The 23,388-nt window shown below is 36.7% G+C and overlaps 1 non-coding gene across 1 annotated transcript; it reads left to right on the forward strand.

Annotated features, from left to right (window-relative positions):
- The first annotated feature begins 21,601 nt into the window (after positions 1–21,601).
- On the forward strand, positions 21,602–21,708 carry LOC112205331 (U6 spliceosomal RNA). Its single transcript, XR_002939226.1, has one exon. It is a non-coding gene; the product is annotated as a U6 spliceosomal RNA (small nuclear RNA).
- Positions 21,709–23,388: the final 1,680 nt, after the last annotated feature.

A 23,388-nucleotide genomic window follows, 5' to 3' on the forward strand; every position in this document is an offset into this window, starting at 1 on the left:
CTGAACATTGTTGTTTTATATATTTTGTCAATTTATTTTTTAACTGCTGTTGTGTTTTTTGGTTTTTGTTGGTTTGTTTCTTTCTTTCTTTTTTCCAGAATGGAGAATAAACCTTTTCTTTTGGGTGTATGTGTATGTTTCTTAAACCTTCAAAGTAAGGCATAAATTAAATGTACAAACGCAATTAAATTATTAGTTTAAAAAGAAAATAGAGGATGGTAGATGCAGGAATCAGATCTAGTGTTAGATGAACAGAATGCTTTCTCCTTAAAATAATAATTAAAAAATAAACCTTCAGAAGAGGCAAGGAGGATACAGAAAGGAGGTCTGTCAAAGTTGTTTATTCACTGATTTGTGATTGAGAGCTTGTTTTCCCTCCAATTAAAAAGTCACTTCATGAAAATAAGATTTTCTAATTCTGATTTATCTTTAATCCTTGCATGTAAAATGTTTCCTGAGCCATTCACGGATACTATTTAGTTTCCTCAGAGGCTCTCTAATGAATAAGGTAGCCAAGTAGGAGCCATTAGGGGCTCAATTTTTCAATGAAAAGCACATCCCTTCCTTTCCCCCCTCATTTTCATGGTTGGTAGTAGGAGAAAACATATCTATGTATTGAAATAATGTAAAGAACCTCTACTGTGGACCCTGGATCATCACATTTGTATATAAATAACATTATACACATGAGAGTATATTTGATCACATTGACTCTACCAGGACAATAAATAAATGTGAAAGCTTGTTTTTGAAAGCCGTTATACCTTTAGAGGAAGAGCAGATTTATATTGCCATAAAATTCCTGATATTGACTGACTCTTTCAAATATTAATGGTGTTTATACTTCATTTGCACGAGATCACCTTATTAGACATATCTGTATGTCCGTCAAGATTGAGGGAGTCACATGATTAATAAATCATTTAATTAGAAAGACATTAGCTATTCCATTCCATTAGAGTCCTGATGTTTAATTTACTACAATGAAATGGTCAGTTTATTAAATTTCATAGGATTTAAGATTGCATCCAAGCCTGTAGGACTCCAAGTTATTCAGTGGCTGTAAGTATAGCACCCAAATCCACTTAGCTGTGACTGTGGGCAATCACCTTTCTGAGGGCTTTACATATATACATTTAAGCATCACACACCTGTGATGATTAAATTATAATGACTAAATTATAATATTCACACTTTACAGAAAAAAATTAACAATCAGGTTAAGTAATCTAAAGGCATCTGCCTACAAGTGATAGAGCCACCAATCCAACAGTGTAAATGCAAAACCTGTGCACTTTTCCCTGCCTTGTGGTTCACCAGTTCTATCTTATTTCTGCTAATCCTGTTCAAATGTATAACTGATAACCAAAGCAGTAAAGGACAGGATTTAACTGTATTGTAAAAAAAACGCTGTAAGACAAACATTCTGCCAAAATGAACTACTCCACTGGATTCCCTGGGAACACGTCATTTCTTCACTTGGCCTGCCCATTTTTTTCTTCTTATTACAATACTCCATATTCCTTTACTTCTAATTGAAGGTCTGTACCAGTTTGAGTTTTTAATAAAGCAAATTCTTGACTGAAAAAATGAAATCTTATTTCCTTGGCCTCTTTGCCCATACTTTTTTATAGTGTAATCAAAATGTAGTAATAATTATTCATTTATAAGGGACTCTGTTTGATTTATCATTGTGTTCTTAACCCCCAGTAGGTACCAAATGGATGGAAGAATGAAATAACTGATTGGATCATAAATCCAATGAATGAAGCTATAGGAATTGTAAAAAGCAAGTTTTGATCCTTCCTTCCTTCCTTCCTTCCTTCCTTCCTTCCTTCTTTCCTCTCTCTCTCTCTCTCTCTTTCTTAACCGAGTCTCATTCTGTCACCTAGGCTGGAGTGCAGTGGCACCATCTTGGCTCACTGCAACCTCTGTCTCCCAAGTTCAAGTGATTCTCCTGCCTCGGCCTCTCAGGTAGCTGCGGTTACAGGTATGTGCCACCATGCCCAGCTACTTTTTTTGTATTTTTAGTAGAGACAGGGTTTCACCATGTTGGCCAGGCTGGTCTCAAACTCCTGACCTCAAGTGATCCACCCACCTCAGCCTCCCAAAGTTCTGGGATTACAGGCAGGAACCACCATGCCCATCCAATGATCCTGTACTTTGATAAATGGATTCTTTCACAGTGGCTGTGACAAAGGGGTTTGGGTTGCAGAACCTTCACCTCTGGGATATCACACCACCTTTGGTTGCTATGAGATAATATCATCAAAACAAGCAGAAACACCTAACCCAAATGCTAGTACCTATGTAGAAAATATAAAATCTATCTATGGAATTTATAAGCCTCATCTTTAGGCAGTCTACTCCTCATTCTAATGTGTTCATGTGTTTTGTCTTGCCTACCTGGGAAATCTTTGGCAAACCTTATTCTTTCTCCATATTTACTTCATCAAATCCTCTCTCAGTAATAATACAATCATTCAATTCATACACTTAATAGTAGAAGGAGAAGGGTTTGAGGTGAGGAAAAGAAAAAAAAAATGGCTGTGAGATTTCAGGACCTCAGAAAGTTGAATTACATAGGAGGTATTAGATGGCAAAGTATCAGTGCATTTTCATGCTTCTGATGATAAAGACATACCTGAGACTAGGTAATTTATAAAGAAAAGAAGGTTTAATGAACCCACAGTTCCGTGTGGCTGGAGAGGCCTCTCAATCATGTCAGAAGGCAAAAGGCATGTCTTACATGGCGGCAGGTAAGAGAGAATGAGCACCAAGAGAAAGGGGAAACACCTTATAAAACCATCAGATCTTGTAAGACTCATTCACTACCATGAGAACAGTATAGGAGAAACTGCCCCCCATGATTCAATTGCCTCCCATAGGGTCCCTCTCATAACACATGTAAATTATGGGAGCTACAATTCAAGATGAGATTCGGGCGGGGACACCACCAAACCATATCAGGCAGCAAAGTATCATTTCCAGTTTCCAGTTTCCCCGAAGTTACCCCACCTTCAAGAAAAGAAGAAATGTGCCTATTGCTTAGCTAATCTTCTCTTTTGATTGTTTACTTAGTGTCATGTTTTCTTTTAAGTCTAGTCAAGTGAAGCAGTGGGAGTAGAGAAGAGATCTTCTTTTTAAATATCTCTTCCCTGACCTCAGGTTGATTATCAGTTTTTTCCCCTGAAGACTCTAAATCTATTCTTAGAAAACTATCTGATGAAGTTGCTCTAGAACAGTAGTGCTCAAGAATTGCCACATACCAGAATCATCTGAAAACTTTTCATCTATCTACTTATCTCTCTATCTATTCATTATCTTTACTAAACTTTAAAGAGGCTTCTTTTGGATTATGGGCCCCTGAACTCCCTTTTCATATGGCATGTTTAGAAAACTTGTAGTTATAAATTATTTCCTCTTCCTATTGACATACAAATCATTTTTAAAGTCTCTCAACAGTTTTACAACTCAAGATGAAGGATTAAAAGGATAAACAAATAATTTTATCTCTCAATTAGGAAAACCATGCCACATACTTTATTGCCATGTATAAAAATAAACCCTAAAATAATTATGAGTGTATTAAGGCTTCCATTATAACTATTTAATGAATTAACAGAGTTTTGAAAAATAGAAGTAAAGGCATTGAATGGTATTTAATCAGTGAACAATTATATTACATGTCTTTGAACTACTGTACAAATCAGTATAAACCAAAGTGTTACTGGAAAGGGTTCTGTATTAGTCTATTTTCATACTGCTCTAGAGAAATGTCTGAGAGTGGGTAATTTCTAAAGAAAAGAAGTTTAATTGACTCACAGTTCAGCATGGCTAGGGAGGCCTCAAGAAACTTACAATCACCTTGCAAGATGAGGCAGGCACGTCTTAGAGGACGGCAGGTGAGAAAGAGCATGTGAAGAAGGAACTGTCAAACACTTATAAAACCATCAGATCCAAGTCTTTGCTATTGTAAATAGTGCTGCAATAAACATACTTGTGCGTGTATCTTTAGAGTAGAATGATTTATAATCCTTTGGGGATATACCCAGGAATGGGATTGCTGGGTCAAATGGTATCTAGAAAGTTCTAGATCCCTGAGGAATCACCACACTGTCTTCCACATGGTTGAACTCATTTACACTCCCACCAACAGTGTAAAAGTATTCCTATTTCTCCACATCCTCACTAGCATTTGTTGTTTCCTGACTCTTTAATGATGGCCATTCTAAGTGGTATGAGATGGTATCTCAATGCCCATCAATGATAAACTGGATAAAGAAAATATGGTACATATACACCATGGAATACTATACAGCCATAAAATATGAGTTCATGTCCTTTGCAGGGACATGGATGAAGTTAGAAACGATAATTCTCAGCAAACTAACACAGGAACAGAAAACCAAACACCGCATGTTACTCATAAGTGGGAGTTGAACAATGAGAACACATGGACACAGGGAGGGGAACATCACATTCCGAAGCTTGTAGTGGGCTAGGGGGCAAGGGGAGAGAGAGCATTAGGATAAATACCTAATGCATGCAGGGCTTAAAACCTAGATGATGGACTGATGGGTGCAGCAAACCACCACGGCACATGTATACCTATGTAACAAACCTGCACATTCTGCACATGTACTCCAGAACTTTAAAGTAAAATAAAAAGCAAAAAGCAAGGAAAAAGAAAACCATCAGATCTTGTGATAACTCACTCACTATCACAAGAACCGCATGAAGTAAACCACCCCCATGATTCAATCACCTCCCACCAGGTCCCTCTCTAAACACCTGGGATTAAAATTCAAGATGAGATTTAAGTAGGGACACAAAGCTAAACCATATCAGGGGCTGATCCAGACTCTAAGAAAAGGTTCTTGGATCTCACACAAGAAAGAATTCAGGACAAGTCCACAGAGTAAAGTGAAAGCAAGTTTATTGAGAAAGTAAAGGAACAAAAGAATGATTACTCCACAGGCAGAGTAGTGGGATGGGCTGCTTGACCAAGTATACTTACAATTATTTTTTGATTATATGCTAAAAAGTGGGTGCACTATTCATGAGTTTTCTGGGAAAGGGGCAGGGAATTCCTGGAAATGAGGGTTCCTCCCCTTTTTAGACCACATAGAGTAACTTCTAGTGGTTGTCATGGCATTTGAAAACTGTCATGGTACTGACGGGAGTGTCTTTTAGCATGCTAATACATTATAATTAGTGCATAACGAGCAGTGAAGATGACCAGAGGTCACTTTTGTCACCATTTTGGTTTTGACAGGTTTTGACTGGCTTCTTTACTACATCCTGTTTTATCAGTGGAGTCTTTGTGTAAATATCATCTTCCACAAGAATCTCTATTGATATCTTTAAAGCAAAACTTATTCTTAAACTAGGAATGCTTTTGTTCTTAAGATATAAGGACATCAGGCATTTCCTGGGTCTGTTCAGTAAACGTTATTAACCTGTTCCCTTAGCGGTAAATATTCTGTGACTAAGAATGCTTAACTCCTGAGAATGCAACCCAGTCGCTCTCAGCCTCATTTTATTTAGCCCCTATTCAAGATGGAGTCACTCTGGTCAGAAGGCCTCTGCTAAGGGGACTAGATAATAACAACTATAATGAAATATGAATACTGAACATTTCAGTTACATTAAAAGTGATCCTCTGATGTGTGTATTCCTGTATAGTAAAACATCATATCATTGCAAAAACCAATGGCCTGATTAGGATGAATGAGTCACTATAGATGGTTTAGCAGACACAAAGAGCAAAGTCAGAACACTACTGTCTGTTACATAGCAGAGAACCATCAAATGCTAACACATTTGTACCTGACATTATGAAAATTAAAAGACATCACTACAGGCACAAAAGCATTAACATCCTGGTGTGGAGGTTGTGATGTAATTTGGTATATTGCCAAACAATAATACATTGTTTGCCAAATGTTATAATTATTGTGTCAATTGTAACATTTTATTCTAAGTTCTTCATATAAAAACTAAGACTTTAACTTCTCAGACCTAGGAATTATTGGACTTGTAATTTTGCATAGGTCAGTATCCTGCTGAAAATAAATGCATAAATCAATTCAGGACAATCTTGGCAGAAATAGAAGCGTTCATAAAAGTTTTGTTATTATCACTCAAACTATCTTTCTTTTTGTCTTCAATAATTTTATTTTACTTTATTTAATGCTATCTTATTTTGTTAATTTATTTTATTTTATTTTTAATTTTATTTTCTTTTTCCGAGGCAGGGTTTTACTCTGTCGCCCAGGGTGGAGTGCAGTGGTGGGATCATAGCTCATTGCAATCTTGAACTCCTGGGCACAAGGGATCCTGCTGCTACTCGAGTAACTAGAACTACAAGCACATGCCACCATGTCAGGCTAGTTTTCAAATTTTTTGTAGAAATGGGGTTTTGCTTTGTTGCCCAGGCTTGTCTCAAACTCCTGGGCTCCAGCAGTCCTAACAATTTGGCCTCCCAAAGTGCTGGGATTACAGGTGTGAACCACTGCACCCAGCCAAAAATTTTATAAATATATATTAAATTATAAAAGTCTGCATGAGAAAACAAATTACAGGCACAAGATGAAATCTTCATTAAAAAGAGTTATGGAAAAATCTTAGAGATATTATCTCCTTAACTTAATTATGTTTATTTTGATTCATCACTCTTATTTAGATTCAAAATTTTTAAAGCATAACATGAAATTGAAGGCTTATTATAGTGGCATTTCTGCAGTGCTAAAGTAATGACGATGACAAGGTTGATACATTATTAAAGAGATTTGGCACTAGCAGTTTTAAAAAAATGACTTTGTTTGCAGACCGAATGTGAAGTTGTTGCTTGGCACATAAGCTAATGACCCAAACTAGCTGGCTTGAGTCTAATTCAATAGCATCTTGTCAGCATTCTCCTCCTCTGCCAATACAAGAAAACAAAGCAATTCCCTAAAGAAGGTGGGGGGGCGGGAAATACAAGTTGTTTCCTTAGTCAAATGCTACATTGTGCTCAGGTCTCCATTGTCAAAGTAAAACTGACATCTGACACAAAGCTGTGAAGGACAGAAACAATTTTCCAACGGCTCATACCAGTGACATGAATCAAAGAGAATTCAGTAGAAAAAAAATTGGACTTTACAAAAAAAAGTACGTTTTTCCATAGGCATAGTTTGAGAAATAATCAAGTTCCTCAATAAAAACTAGGAAATTATATTCTTCTACTTCAAAATAATAAGAAACGTTAACAGATCTTGGAAAATTACTGTGTAACGATAGAGTGGAAGAAGGAATACGATTTTAGTCAGCAAGTGAATACCACCCACAGAAATATAGTGTAGATTTATTTTCCCAAATCTTAACTATTAGATCAATTTTCTAACTTTTCAAACTTCATATCACTTTTACAAGATTGGTCCCTAGTATACTTTCATTAGGGAACGTCTTTGGAATTGACATGGACAAATACAAGTCAAAAGAAAAAGTGTATGTGACATAGAGATGCTTAAAAATGAAAGATATATTTAAAATGTCTAGGTAGCTGTGGAAGTTCTTTGGCCTCCGTTTGTTTATAGATAAAATGTTGGGCTCTAAATCTAATTCTAGCTTTAGCAATTAATCATGTACCAGCTGTGGAGATCAGCATAAATATTTTAATAAGCTTTTTTAATGTATAGAAAAATTGTAGATAGTATATTTATCATATATCCAACGCTAATGTCTCCTGTTATTAATACCTTAGATTAGCATGGTAGCTTTGTCACAATTAATGAACAAATAGTGATATACTTTCATTAACTGAAGTCTGTACTTTATTTAGGTATCTTTCGTTTTTATCTAATGTCCTTTTTTTCCATTCCAAGGTCCCATCCAGGATACCACATTATATTGAGTCACTGTGTCTTCTTAGCCTTCTCTGAGCCATTTCTCAGGCTTTTCTTTCTTTTGATGACCTTGAAAAGTTGAGGAGTACTGGCCAGATATTTTGGGAATATTCTTCAATTTTGGATGGCCTGATGTTTTTTTCTCATGATTAGACAGAAGTTATATATTTTGGAAAGGCAGGCCAAAGAGATAAAGTGTCATTTTCATCACAGCATATTAAGGGTACACACTGGCAATATGACATATTACTGTTGATGTGAACCTTGATCATCTGGCTCCATTAGCATTTGTCAGGTTTCTCCATTGTAAAGTTACTGTTTTTCCCCTTTGTCTACTGCAGTCTTAGAAAATAAGTCCCTATGTACAGCCCACACTTAAGGAATGGGGAGTTATGCTCCACCCTCTTGAGGGCAGAGAAAATGGATGAAATTTTTGGATTTCTTTTGCACAAAAAATGCAGCTATTCTCCCACTTTTATTTATTCAATCATTTGTTGATATCAGTATGGACATATGGATATTTATTTTATACATGGAATTGTAATCCAATTCTACTTGTTTTGTTGTTGTTCTTGCTCTCGTTGTTCCAGCTTTGGGCACTGGGAGGTTTTGGGATAGCTCTTGTGCTTTTTGTCATACTGGTATTATTGTGGTGATTTTTTTATTGAGTACTGTCCCACTTTCTGATATTAGAAGATGCTCGAGAATCATGTTGTATGTTCCATTCTCTTACCCTAGAATTAGCCATGTCCCCAAAGAGTTCCAGTTTCTTGTATTGAATAATAGTATAGAAACCAGAATGTGAGTTATTGGTGTCAGCATAATGTTTAACACACTGAAAGATACAAAAGAGGTATGAGAGATTCTTTACAGCAAATGATATTGATAATGTGATCAATGAAGCAGATTATAACCAGATGATAAATAAACTTGAATACTAATCAAAATAAATTAGACAGAATATGATGGCTTACAAAAATTAAGGGTCTTTTTTATGAAGCAGATAAGTGACATCATAAAAACATGGGCTAACATAACTAACACATATCATGGATGTAATAAATAAACCTGATGCATAATGCATGTTTAATATATGAGAACAGTGTTAAAACCTGGAAGTTTACTATTCTTTGGGTATAGTTTATTGCTTGCAAGAGAGAATGTTTCCTTGCGTAACCTGATTTGTCTGTTCCAACTTATCATTCACGCACTCATTATTTTACTTATTTACTCATTCCTGTTTCAAAGAACTATGTGTTGAAATTTTATTTGTTCACTTTAACTTATTTGTTGAGAATCTAATGGTTGCTTGAAAATTAAGTCAAGTTTTTAAAAAGTCTATACTCCTAAAACCTTATATTTCAGTGAAAAAAAAGACAAAAAATAAATACTCAAATGCTAGAGAGTATGAGGTTTCACGACATTAAAAATGGTTAAGAGAAAATGATTGTGAAAGGAACTATTTGGGAGAGTATGGTCATGTAAGACTTCCATGATGCTACATTTATGCGATGAACACATGAGTATGGTGCCTAGCATGTGGAACCATAAGTATATTGGCCCTGACATGTTGTCCATTGATCGGTTTCAGGAGCATGTTTGGAGTGGGAGAGCAGAAACAAGGGTGGTAGAGATGAAGCAGGTTAGGGAGCAAATCATTAAGAGCTTTATTAACTTTAAGAAGAACACTGGATTTGTTCTAAATGTGAAGGAAGGACATTGGAAATATTTGAGTAAAGAAGTTACATGATCTTATTTATATATGCAGTTAATACATCTCTATCTATCGTCTATCTGTCTGTCTATCATCTATCTATCTATATTTTTATATATTTTTATTACATATAATTCCTGTAGTTACTGGGAAAAAAATTCTAGAGATTGGGAACAAGCAGAAAAGCAGATAAATTATTTAGAATATTATTGCTGCAACCCAGGCAGTGGATTATAAAGGATTGGATGAGCCTGTCAGAGGCAAAGGGAGTGAAAAGTACTCAGATGTATAATTTAGAGCATATTTTAAGATAGTGCACATTTAAAGAAGACTGGGTAGGATTTGCCAATGGTTTGGCTAAGGAATGAGAGAAAAAGAGAGGAAGCATATCTTTGGCCCTTATCCTCTTTACAAAAATGAGAAAAATTAGGGAAGAAGCAGATATTGAGGATGGCATCTTCTCCGTGCCAGGCATTCTGCTAGACCCTAGACATAAAATGATTAACCAAGCTCACAATAATCTTATCATGATAGTACTCACAATTTAGCTAGGGAGACTGGTGTTTAATAATAGACAGATAGTAAGTAATTACCAACTGTGATAAGAATAAGGGAAGGAGGGTAGTTATAAAATTTAAATTAGAAAGTAAGAGAATAGCTCCTTGAGAAATGATTTTGAATTTGAACTCTAGCAAGGTAAAGATGGAAAAAAAAGATCACAAATGAAGGCCGGGAAGCAGCAAGGAGCATGACAGAGGAGAGCTGGCATGGAAGATGAGGCTGAACTGCACTCTAGGTGGAATAAAACAGAGAAATTCATTACATGTATTTTCATGTGGGTATATTTAAAATAGAATGTGTGTATGAGTATGTATGTTAAGCTGTAAATGTGTGTGGAGACTTGACTCTCTAAATGATTTGTTGAAACTCTTATTTGTTAAAAGAATCTATTAATGGGCCCTATAAAATTAGCTATGTACGTTATTTTCTTATTAAAATGCAACCGTTTATTCTATCCTTTATTATCCATTAGTTGTCTAATTATATCCTAATTAAAATAATAAATGATAGCTGTCAAAATCACTTATATGTTTTAGATACCAAAAGCTCAGCGTGTAAGACTGAATAAATATCGTCAGCGGGTTCCTCTCATCTGTATCTCAATGACAAAGCGTGAAAAGTAAATGGTTGACCTAAAAGACAATACCTAAATTAAGATTTATATATTATCGCTTCTGTGTATATGCTTCTCAATTAGGTATATTTCTCTATGTATTAAAAAAGACTTCATAAACTTCCTTATGATTTGCTCATAGTTACATGTAATACCTCAAGTCTAAAGATTTGGTAACATTTTGCAGTTTGCATTCTATAGAGAATATATTTTTCTCTTGATTGTAATAGGATCAAATCTAAGCAGACAAAAGGGGAAGTGGATCTATTTTTAAAGCCATCTAGTTAACACACCTTCACAATGGATGTGTAGGAAAAGTCATCCCTTACACAACACTTTCCAATTGCTGACACCTTACAGCCATTTTGCTCATTATATCTCAAGTGAAAGCTGCGTGAAAGCTCAAAGCATATAAAAAGTGTCAGGGAAGTTCCTAATAGCTGAAAATATTCCATTTGTCAGAGCCTTGCCTGGGCTAAAAGGACAGAGATTCAAGGTATTGCTGAGGCTGTAGTTGGGTATGTTCAGGAGTGTAGAAATAATAAGAACTCCTTTCCTTTTTTACTGGTTCTCTGAGGAATCTCGTTTCATTACATTCCTTCCCTCAGACTATTGAGATGATCGGTGTGTATGTATCACTTGTTTTTCAGAAAGAGAAAGTACATTCTAGTGGTTATCCAGGTTTCCACATAAGGGCGAGACATCACTACTATCATGATTCTTAGAAAGCAGTGATTGTTCAAGTCTCCATGGTCAAAGGGTTTACATAGGGAGAAACTATTTAAAAAGTAATTCATACTTAAAAAGATTCATTCGGAGCTCACATCCTTTTTCAAGGAACCTAGGAAGGAATGCCATGAAATTCTACAGACCTCGCTTTATAAGGGAAATAACCAAATCTAATTTTTAATAGGTGCTAATAAAAGTTAGATTTTAGTAGGAAAGTTTTCCAAAAAGGTGTATTTTCAGATGATTCTTTGTGTTCAGTAGATTCGTTTGTTTCTAAATGCAACACCTCTCACCATTCAGACTATGGAATAAATAACAAACATGACTAAACATACTACGTTTTTAGTGACAGCTTCATTTACGGAACTTTCTGGGAATTGATTCTGTTAACATAAACATTGGGGTATTCTGATATTCATGCTGTCTGTGAATTGAGACATGTTTTGTGTTTTTGCTTTTTCATGTCAAATCTTTATGCCATTTATTATCTTGCCTTGTTGCACTGACTAGGATTTCCAATAGGGTGTTGAATCAGTGTAGTAAGAATGATATTATTATGTTTCTGATCTTATTGTCAAAGCTATCCATCTTTACTATTAAGTCTGATTTCCTGCTATTCCAAATTTGCTGAGAGTTTTTACCATGAATGGATATCCATTTTTTACAAGATTTTTTAATACCTTTTGTCATGATCATATTTTTCTTCATTAGTCCATTATATGATGAATTACAATAATTGGTTTTCAAATCTTGAATCAGCCTTTCTTTGGGTATAATTTGTTCTTTTTTTGTCTAATTTCTTAGGATAAGAGTTCATATTATTGAACTTACTGGTTTGAGACTTTTGTCTTTTCTAACCACATTTATTCTATAAATGTACATCTAAGCAGTGATTTAGCTATATCCTACCAGTTTTGATATTGTGTACAGTGAGTCATCACCTAACATCCCCTATAGGTTCTTTAAAACTGCAAATTTCAGCAAAATGATGTATAAAGAAACCAATTTTACCACAGGCTAATTTATACAAACAAGAGTTAAGTTCCTATAATATACGTTTTCTGGTCACAAAAACATCTGCGAACTTCTCAATGAAGACCAAAACACTTCTAATATTAATCATTCAAATAAATGTGAGCTACACATGCAGTTAAAAAAAGATTAATTAAAACAAATAAGATAATTATCCACCCAGTTATTTCAGTTCAGGGTAGTAAGTGGCTGGATCCTATCCCTGCAGCTCATGGTACAAGGCAAGAACCACCCTGGACAGGATGCCATCCCATCACAGGGCACACTCGCACACACACACACGTGCATACATATCGCACATTCACAATGGAATGCTTCAGAGAAGCCAAAATTCACCTAATGTGCAGATCATCAGGAAGTGAGAGGTAACCACAGTACCCAGAAAAAAACAAGGCAGACATGGGGAGAATGAGCAAACTACACAGACAGTGAATCATTTTTTTTCCTCTAATCAACATTATAACAAAGGACGTTGAACAAAACAACTATTTTAAGAACCTGCTGCTGTATTTTTCTTTTCATTTAGTTAATGTGTTAGAACTTTGCTAGACACTTTCTCTTTGACTCAGGGGTTATTTAAAATAGTTTTAAATTTCCAAATATTTTTGAGTTTTCAAGATATCTAATTACAGAATTCTATTTTAATTATATTATTTTCAGAGAATAACCTTACTAATATGGTTTGGCTGCGTCCCCACCCAAATCTTGCCTTGAATTATACTAATCCCCACATGTCAAGGGTGGGACCAGGTGGAGATAATTGAATCATAGGGGCGGTTTACCCCGTACTGTTCACTACTGTTATGGTAATGAATAAGTATCATAATATCTGATGGTTTTGTAAATGGGAGTTCCCCTGCACAAACTGTCTTTCCTACCACCACGTGAGACGTGACTTTGCTCTTTCTTAGTCTTCCACCATGATTATGAGGCCTCCCCAGCCTTGTGGGACTATGAGTCCATTAAACCTCTTTTTCTTTATAAATTACCCAGTCTTGGGTATTTCTTCATGAAATTAAGTATGAAAATGGACTAATATACTTACTATTATATTTATCCTTTAACATTTCTACATTTTCTAAAAAATATATGGTCTATTTTAGTGTATATTTTGTGTGTCCCTATAAAAAATGTTCACTATGCTCTTGAAATAATATTTCTTGAAGTCCTCTGTATATATTGACTAGATTATGCTGTTTGATAACCTTTGTATCTTCTATGTGTACACAATAATTTTCTGTCTTCTTATTCAATCAACTACTAAGAGAAGAATGTTAAAGTCTCTAGCTAAAATTGCAACTTTGTCTATTCACCTTTCAATTCTAACAGTTTTTGCTGTTTTTATTTTGTTATTAGGTAAATACCTGTTAGTATTGCTGTGTCTTAGAGATTTAACTTCTATGTGATTATATAATACCTCTTTTCATCCTTGGTAATCTTCATTGTTCTAAAGTCCAATTTTTCTGATACTAGCATAGATAATCCAGCTTTCCTTTGGTCAAATTTGGTATGGTATATTTTTCTCCATCATTATATTTTTGACCTATGGTTACACTTAAATCAACTTTCTTTTAGACAGCAAATATTTGGGTCTTCCTGTTTTTCTTTTTTATCAAATCTGACAACTCTATTAATTCTTATATTCATACCACTCTAACTGAAAGTGTTGATTTGATATGGTTGGATGAAGTTCAAATTGCCAGTTGTTTTTGTTTTTCCATCTGTTCTTTATATATTTTATCTTCTTTATGTCTTTTCATAGGGTAAATGAGAATTTTATGCTTCAATTTTATCTCCACCATAGACTTTTTATTTGTACTCATTCAAATATCATTTTAATTGTTGCCATTGAATTTAGATTATACATCTTTATTTAATCAGTGTCTATCTTAATAACAGTTGATATACAGCATAAAGGGCTAGTAACACTATATTAACAATTTCTACCTCTCATTTTTAGTGCTAGTGTTATCATGTATTTTTGCTTTAACAAACAACATGAACTAGCACTACAATTCTAATGATTTTAATTTAGACAATCACTGACCTTTTAGAGTGGTTTAAACTAAACATAATTTATTTTTATTTATTCCATTTCTAGTGCTCTACATTTCTTCATGTTGATCCAAGATTTCTTTTTTATTTCATATTGTATTTTCATGAAAAACTTTCTGTAAATATTCTCGTAATATACACTTGTTAGCAGTGGATTTTGTCTGATTTTTGGTTGTTTGAGATCGTACTTTTTCCTACTTTTCTGAAAGATATTTTTGCCTGGTATTCTGGGTTGACAGTATTTTTCATTTGTTTCAGCATTTTTAGACAACATGTCACTGTCTACTGACTTGCATGGGCTGTGATAAGAAGTCTGCTTGTCATTATAATCTTTTTTTGTATGTTTGTAAATGTATATTTCTTCCCTGTGTGCCTTGAAGATTTTCTGTTAGTCTTTGGATTAAAGGAATTCGAATATGATTTATGATATAGTTTGGATGTTGTCCCCACCCAAATCTCAGGTAGAAATGTAATCCCCAAAGATAGAAATGGAGCCTTATAGGAGGTGATTGAATCATGGGGGCTGATTTCCCATAATTTGTTTAGTACCTTCCCCTTGGTACTGTCCTTGCAATAGTCAGTGAGTTCTCATGAGATCGGGTCATTTAAAAGTCTGTGGCATCTCCCTCCTCTCTCTCTTTTTCCTGCTTTTGCCCTATGACACTCCTGATCCCCGTTTGCTTTTTGCTATGAGTGTGGGCTCTCTCGAGGATTCTACAAAAGCAAATGCTGCTTTGCTTCCTATAAAGCCTGTAGAACCATAAATCAATTAAACCACTTTTCTGTATAAATTACCTAGTTTCAGGCATTTCTTTATAGCAATGTGAGAATGGACTAATACAATACACAAGTATATATTTTGTTGTTGATATTTCCAGGTGTTCTCTGAACATATTTGATCTATGATAATTGTCTTTCATTAATGTTTGCAAATTTTCAACCATTATATTTCAAATACTTCTTCTGCCTCATTCTTTCTCTCTTGCTCTTCTGGAATTTCAATAGCATATGTTAGGCTGTTTGATATTGCCCCACAACTATTAGGTTTTACTTTTTTATTCTTTTATTTGTTTTGTTTCAACTTGGTAAATATCTACTGACCTATCTTCAAGCTTGACTAATTCTTTCTTTAACATTAGTCGAGTAATTCACTGAAGGCATCCTTTACCTCAATTATCTTTTCAAAGAATTTTATTTTTATTTTTAGCATTTCTGTTAAGCTTATTATTATAGTTTTCATCTCTCTGCCAAAATTATTCATCTATCTTACACATGGCCCATGTTTTCCGTTTGAGCCTTTAACATGTTAATGATAGTTATTTAAAATTCGCTACAGGCCCCTAATATTTTATATATAAGTATTGTTATGTTGATTGCTTTGTCTCCTGGGAGTGGGTTTTCTTGCCTTTTAATGTGCGTTGTCATTTAAAAATTTTTTAACCTGGACATCTTGTATAAGACAGAAAAAACCTGAGGTTAACACATTTTATGCCCTCAAAATGAACATGTCTTTCTTCTATTAGAGTTTTTAGTGTGAGGGTTGCAGTCAATCTAGTAAGAAAAGCGACTGGATTTGGGCATTATTACTGCTATGGTATCCTCAGTGCAGCACAGGCTTCATGTTTTTCTAGTTTACTATGTGTTTTCAGGTAGGAGTCTACATGCCAGAGAGTGTTCTCAATCATCCCCTCCTTCAGCTTTAAGTGTTTTGCTTGTCATTTGATGCTTGTTAGCTTGATGATGGGGTGGTGGAGGAGTTCTCTGTCATGATTAAGCTTCAGACTTAGACAAGCTCTGGGATCCTGAGAATCAGAGATATGGACCTCTCAGTGGCCCTGACACTTCCTGACATAAAGTTCTGTGCAGAACATGTATTCCAGACCCTCCTTCAAAACTAAAATCTCCCTTTATTTGCTTCCCTCAGCTACACAGTGTTTACTCCAGTAATCTAAGAGCAACAAGCTATATTTCCTATTCTCTGCAAATTAAGGCTTTTGTTCTAGAAGGATGTGTCAAGAACACTGTTGGGTCTGAAATTATATTTCCTTAAAGCTAACGAGTGAGATTGCCTCAATTTCATAAATGCGTTGAGAATCCTTGGTCAGAGGCAAAAGACTGTTTTATCCACAAAGGAGCAAACAGCCTGAACGTTTATGTCCACATTTTTTCTTAGTGCCCCACTCCTGAATCCAATCGGGACAGCACAATGGGCAGCTAGGTGTTACAGGTAAGAAATCTAGAACTTAGGAACTGTGTTAGTTTGTTTTGCATTGCTATAAAGGAATACCTGAGCCTGTTTTGCATTGTTATAAGGGAATACCTAACTTATAAAGAGAAGGGGTTTATTTGGATCATGGTTTGCAGTTTGTGCAAACATGGCATCAGCCTTCACTTGGCTTCTGGTGAGGCCTCAGGAAGCTTTCAGTTACAGCAGAAGGAAAGAGGGCTAGTGTGTCACACGGCAAGAAGGAGCAAGAGAGGTACTAGGCTCTTTTAAACAACCAGCTCTGACATGAAGTCATTGCTGCAGGGAGGGTACCAAGCCATTCAGGTGGGAATATGCCCCCATGACCTAAACACCTTCCACTAGGCCCCACGTCCAACACTGGGGACCACATTTCAACATGGAATTTTGAGGGGACACACATCCAAACCATATCGGGAACTTATAAGGAAGCACATACAAACCTTCCTAAACTTTGCCCCACAGGAGACATTATGTTTGTCATACTGGCAGCAAATATATCTGTTTTTTCTTCCTGAGAGTGACACTTTCTCTATCTTCCAAAGCTGCTCACTATACAAATATTCTTGAAAGGCCAGGCACAGTGGCTCACGCCTGTAATCCCAGCACTTTGGGAGGCTGAGGCAGGCAGATCACCTGAGGTCGTGAGTTCGAGACCAGCCTGGCCAACATGGAGAAACTCCGTCTCTACTAAAAATACAAAATTAGCCAGGCATGGTGGCGCATGCCTGTAATCCCAGCTACTCCTGAGGCTGAGGCAGGAGAATCACTTGAACCAGGGAGGTGGAAGTTTCAGTGATCTGAGATGGTGCCATTGCACTCCAGCCTGGGCAACAAGAGCGAAACTCCATCTCAAAATAAATAAATAAACAAAATATTCTTGAAAAATAGTCTGAAACAAAAGACTGTCCATGCCTCTACTTGCAAGCTGTGTGCAAACAAAGACTCATGGACAATTATCTCTCAACAACTGGAGATGAGAGTAAAGAGATTGGAAGTAATTTTGTGTGTCTTCTTTACCAGCTGCTGTTCTATTATCCCAGAAACCAGGAAGGAAGCTTTCTCAAGAATCTTACTAAGTGGGATTTGTGGAGAAAGAGCCTGCAATAGTGTACAAACACCTTTTTTTTTTCATATGAACAATGCTATACTATAACATTAGTCAACAAAAGCATAGTGATTTAGAGTTTTTTCCTTTTTAGAATACTAACACTGTGTCCTCTAATTAGCTACATCATTTCCAAAAGATTTGTTTTGCTTCTTCCCTTCTACACCTTCAAAATCACTTTAGAGTTTTCTCAAAGCCTAACTGCTTTTAAGTAAAGAAAAGCAGTATCTGGGTTTCCAGGCAGAAGAATCTGATAGCAAGGCAGAGTGGTGGTTCTATGCCCACCAGGCACTGTCTGAAAAGACGAGCTTAATTTTGCTTGTGACAGCCTATGCTCAAAGTAAAGGGCGAACTGAGGGAAGCCTGGCTATAGGAGCTTTAAAATAAATGTCAAATGTAGAATCTTTTTGTAACATGGCCATGGAAAAATAATTTAATAATTTACTATACAAGAAAATAAACTGTAAATGTGTAGAGCAGAAAAGAAGCCTGCTTTAACTTGTAACACATAAACATATATAATTTGAAATATATACAAGGCTGCCAAAATTATGAAGAATATACCATAGTAAAATACCTGGGTTTGGCTTTTTTATGCTTCTTTGTTATCTTAAAAATAAAATTTTTGCTTTGCTTTGTTTTTCATGTGACACAACTGTTTTCTATGGCTTTTACAAGGACAGTACTTTATGATTCTTTGGAGTGATTTCCAAATTTTGAAGAAATGTGTCTAATTGAACGAGCAATTTAAGAATATCTATTTTCTATTTCCTGAACTCTGATGGTAGTTATTTCCTTTCATAAGAATATGCTTCTTAAATGTTTTGTTCATTTTCTTTGTGAGTAGCCTACTATTTCTTTGTGAGTAGCCTAATAAGAGTAGGCTACTACTAGTAGTAGTACTAGTTTATTTTCTACTTTTGTAATACTTGTTTCTACTACCATTCATGCAACAAAGAAAAGAAGACTTATGATTTTTCAGGGATGATAAGGAACAGTAATCACCAAAACAAGACTTTAAGAAGAGAAATTTAGATGGATATCCATCCACTAGAGTTATCTTTTCACAATCTGGGAAGCTCTATAGACTCACAGAAGAAACAAAGGTGATTCAGGACTCCAGCACTCTGCCACAGCCCATGTTTACTGGTCTGGTATGTTTCGCAGCAGAAATTTTTTAAAAATGCAAATATGGACTCCTGGGCAAGATGGCCCAATAGGAACAGCTCTGGTGTGCAGCTCCCAGCAAGACCAATGCAGAAGGAGTGTGATTTCTGCATTTCCAGCTGAGGTACCTGGTACATCTCATTGGGATTGGTTGGACAGTGAGTACAACCCATGGAGGGCGAGCAGATGCAGGGTGGGGCATCGCCTCACCCAGGAAGCTCAACAGCTAAGGGAACTCCCTCCCCTAACCAAGGGAAGCCATGAGCAACAGTGCCCTGAGGGGCAGTGCTATCCCGCCCAGATACTATGCTTTTCCTAAGGTTTTCACAACCCACAGACCAGGAGATTTCCTCAGGTGCCTACACCACAAGGGCCCTAGGTTTTTAGCACAAAACTGGGTGGCTGTTTGGGCAGACATCAAGCTAGCTGCAGGAGTTTTTTTTCATATCCAATGGTGACTGGAACGTCAGTGAGATAGAACTGTTCATTCCTCTGGAAAGGGGGCTGGAGGCAGGGAGCCAAGTGGTCTAGCTCAGTAGATCCCACCACCATGGAGCCCAGGAAGCTAATATCCACTGGCTTGAAATTCTGGCTGCCAGCATAGCAATCTGAAGTCAATCTGGGATGCTCCAGTTTGGTGGGGGAAGGGGTGTCTGTCATTACTGAGGCTTGAGTAAGCAATTTTCCCCTCGCAGTGTAAACAAGGCTCCCGGGAAGTTTGGACTGGACAGAGCTCACTGCAGCTCCGGAAATCCCCTGTTGCCAGATTGCCTCTCTAGATTCCTGCTCTCTGGGCAGTGCATCTCTGAAAGAAAAGCAGCAGCCCCAGTCAGGGGCTTATAGATAAAACTCCCATCTCCCTGGGACAGAGCACCTGAGGGAAGGGGCAGCTGTGGGCATAGCTTCAACAGACTTAAATGTTCCTGCCTGCTGGCTCTGAAAAGAGCAAAGGATCTCCCAGTACAGCACTTGAGCTCTGCTAAGGGACAGACTGCCTACTCAAGTGGGTCCCAGACCCCTATGCCTCTGGATGAGGAGACACCTCCCAGCAGGGGTTGACAGACACCTCATACAGGAGAGCTCCAGCTGGCAACTGGTGGGTGGCCCTCTGGGTTGAAGCTTCAAGAGGAAGGAACAGGCAGCAATCTTTGCTGTTCTGCAGCCTTTGCTGGTGATACCCAGGCAAAGAGGGCCTGCAGTGGAACCCCAGCAAACTCCAGCAGACCTGCAGAAGAGGGGCCTGTTAGAAGGAAAATCAACAAACAGAAAGCAATAGCACCAACGTCAACTAAAAGGATGTCCATGCAAAAACTACATCCAAAGGTCACCAACAGCAAAGACAAAAGGTAGATAAATCCAAGAGATGAGGAAAACCCAGTGCAAAAAGGCTGAAAATTCCAAAAACCAGAATGCCTCTTCTCCAAAGGATCACAACTCCTTGCCAGCAAGGGAACAAAACTGGACAGAGAATACATTTGATGAATTGACAGAACTAGGCTTCAGAATGTGGGTAATAACACATTCCTCTGAGCTAAAGGAGCATGTTCTAACCCAATGCAAGGAAGCTAAGTACCTTGATAAAAGGTTAGCGGAATTGCTAGCTAGAATAACCAGTTCAAAGAAGTACATAAATGACCTGGTGACGCTGAAAAACTTAACATGAGAACTTCATGAAGCATACAGAAGTATCAATAGCCGAATTGATCAAGCAGAAGAAAAGGCATCAGAGTTTGAAGATCAACTTAATGAAATAAAGCATGAACACAAGATTAGAGAAAAAAGAATGAAAAGGAATGAGCAAAGCCTCCAAGAAATATGGGGCTATGTGAAAAGATCAAACCTATATTTGATTGGTATACCTGGAAGTGATGGGGAGAATGGAACCAAGTTGAAAAACACACTTCAGAATATTATGCAGGAGAACATCCCCAACCTCGCAAGACAGGCCAACATTCAAATTCAGGAAATACAAAGAACACCACAAAGATACTCTTCGAGAATAACAACACCAAGACATATAATCTTCAGATTCCCCAAGGTTGAAATGAAGGAAAAAAATGTTAAGGGCAGCCAGAAAGAAAGGTCGAGTTACCCACAAAAGGAAGCCCGCCAGACTAACAGCAGATCTCTCTGCAGAAACACTACAAGCCAGAAGAGAGTGGGGGCCAATATTCAACATTCTTAAAGGAAAGAATTTTCAACCTAGAATTTTATATCCAGCCAAAATAATCTTGATAAGTGAAGGAGAAATAAAATTCTTTACAGAAAAGCAAATGCTAAGGGATTTTGTCACCACCAGGCCTTCCATACAAGAGTTCCTGAAGGAAGCACTAAATATGGAAAGGAAAAACCGGTACCAGCCACTGCACAAAGAAACTAAAATATAAAGACCACTGACACTATGAAGAAACTGCATCAACTAATCAGCAAAATAACCGGATACCATCATAACACAGGATCAAATTTACGCATAACAATATTAACCTTAGGGCTCGCTTCAGCAGCACATATACTAAAATTGGAATGATACAGAGGAGAATAGCACGGCCCCTGCACAAGGATGACACTCATACAATATTAATCTTAAATCTAAATGGACCAAATGCTGCAATTAAAAGGCACAGTCTGGCAAATTGGATAAAGAGTCAACACCCATTGGTGTGCTGTATTCAGTAGACCCATCGCACATGCAAAGACACATATAGGCTCAAAATAAAAGGATGAAGGAAGATTTACCGAGCAAATGGAAAGAAAAAAAAAAGATAGGGTTGCAATCCTAGCCTCTGATGAAAAAGAATTTAAACCAACAAAGATCAAAAAGACTAAAAGGGACATTACATAATGGTAAAGGGATCAATGCAACAAGAAGAGCTAACTACCTTCAATATATATGCACCTAATACGGGAACACTGAGATTCATAAAGCAAGTTCTAAGAGACCTAGAAAGAGACTTAGAGTCCCACACAGTAATAGTGGGAGACTTTAACACCCCACTGTCAATATTAGGCAGATCAATGAGACAGAAAATTAACAAGGATATTGAAGACTTGAATGAAGCTCTGGACCAAATAAACCTAATAGATTTCTATAGACCTCTTCACCCTAAATCAACAGAATATACATTCTTCTTACCACATAGCACTTACTCTAAAATCGACCACAGCATTGGAAATAAAACACTCCTAAGCAAATTCAAAAGAAGGGAAATCATAACAAACAGTCTCTCAGACCACAGTGCAATCAAATTAGAACTCAGGATTAAGAAACTCACTCAAAACCGCAAAACTGCATGGAAACTGAACAAACTGCTCCTGAATGAATACTGGCTAAATAACGAAATTAAGGCAGAAATAAATAAGTTATTTGAAACCAAGGAGAACAAAGACATAATGTACTAGAATCTCTGGGACACAGCTAAAGCAATGTTTAGAGGGAAATTTATAGCATGAAATGCCCACAGAAGAAAGGTGGAAAGATCTAAAATCAACACCCTAACATCACGATTAAAAGAACTAGAGAAGCAAAAGCAAACAACTTCAAAAGCTAGCAGAAGACAAGAAATAACTAAGATCAGAGCAGAACTGAAGGAGATAGAGACACAAAATACACTTCAAAAAATCAATGAATCCAGGACTTTGTTTTTTGAAAAGGTTAACAAAATGGACTGCTAGCCAGACTAATAAAGAAGAAAAGATAAAAGAATCAAATAGACAAAATAAAAATGATAAAGGGAGATCACCACTTAGCCCACAGAAATACAAACTACCATCAGAGAATACTATAAACACCTCTATGCAAATAAACTAGAAAATCTAGAAGAAATGGATAAATTCCTGGACACACACACCCTCCCAACACTAAACCAGGAAGAAGTAGAATCGCTGAATAGAGAAATAACAAGTTCTGAAAGTGAGACAGTAATTAATAGCCTACCAACAACAAAAAAACCCAGGACCAGACGGAGTCACAGCTGAATTCTACCAGAGGTACAAAGTGGAGGTGGAACCATTCCTTCTGAAACTATTCCAAACAATAGAAAAAGAGGGATTCCTCCCTCACTCATTTTTTGAGGCCAGCATCATCCTGATACCAAAAAACTGGCAGAGACAGAACAAAAAAAGAAAATTTCAGGCCAATAACCCTGATGAACATTGATGTGAAAATCCACAATAAAATACTGGCAAACCAAATCCAGCAGCACATTACAAAACTTATCCAACACGATTTCAGTGGGCGTAATCCCTGGGATTCAAGGCTGGTTCAACATACACATA

Source organism: Pan troglodytes, chromosome 14 (genome assembly GCF_028858775.2).
Source record: "Pan troglodytes isolate AG18354 chromosome 14, NHGRI_mPanTro3-v2.0_pri, whole genome shotgun sequence".
Lineage (NCBI taxonomy): Eukaryota > Metazoa > Chordata > Mammalia > Primates > Hominidae > Pan > Pan troglodytes.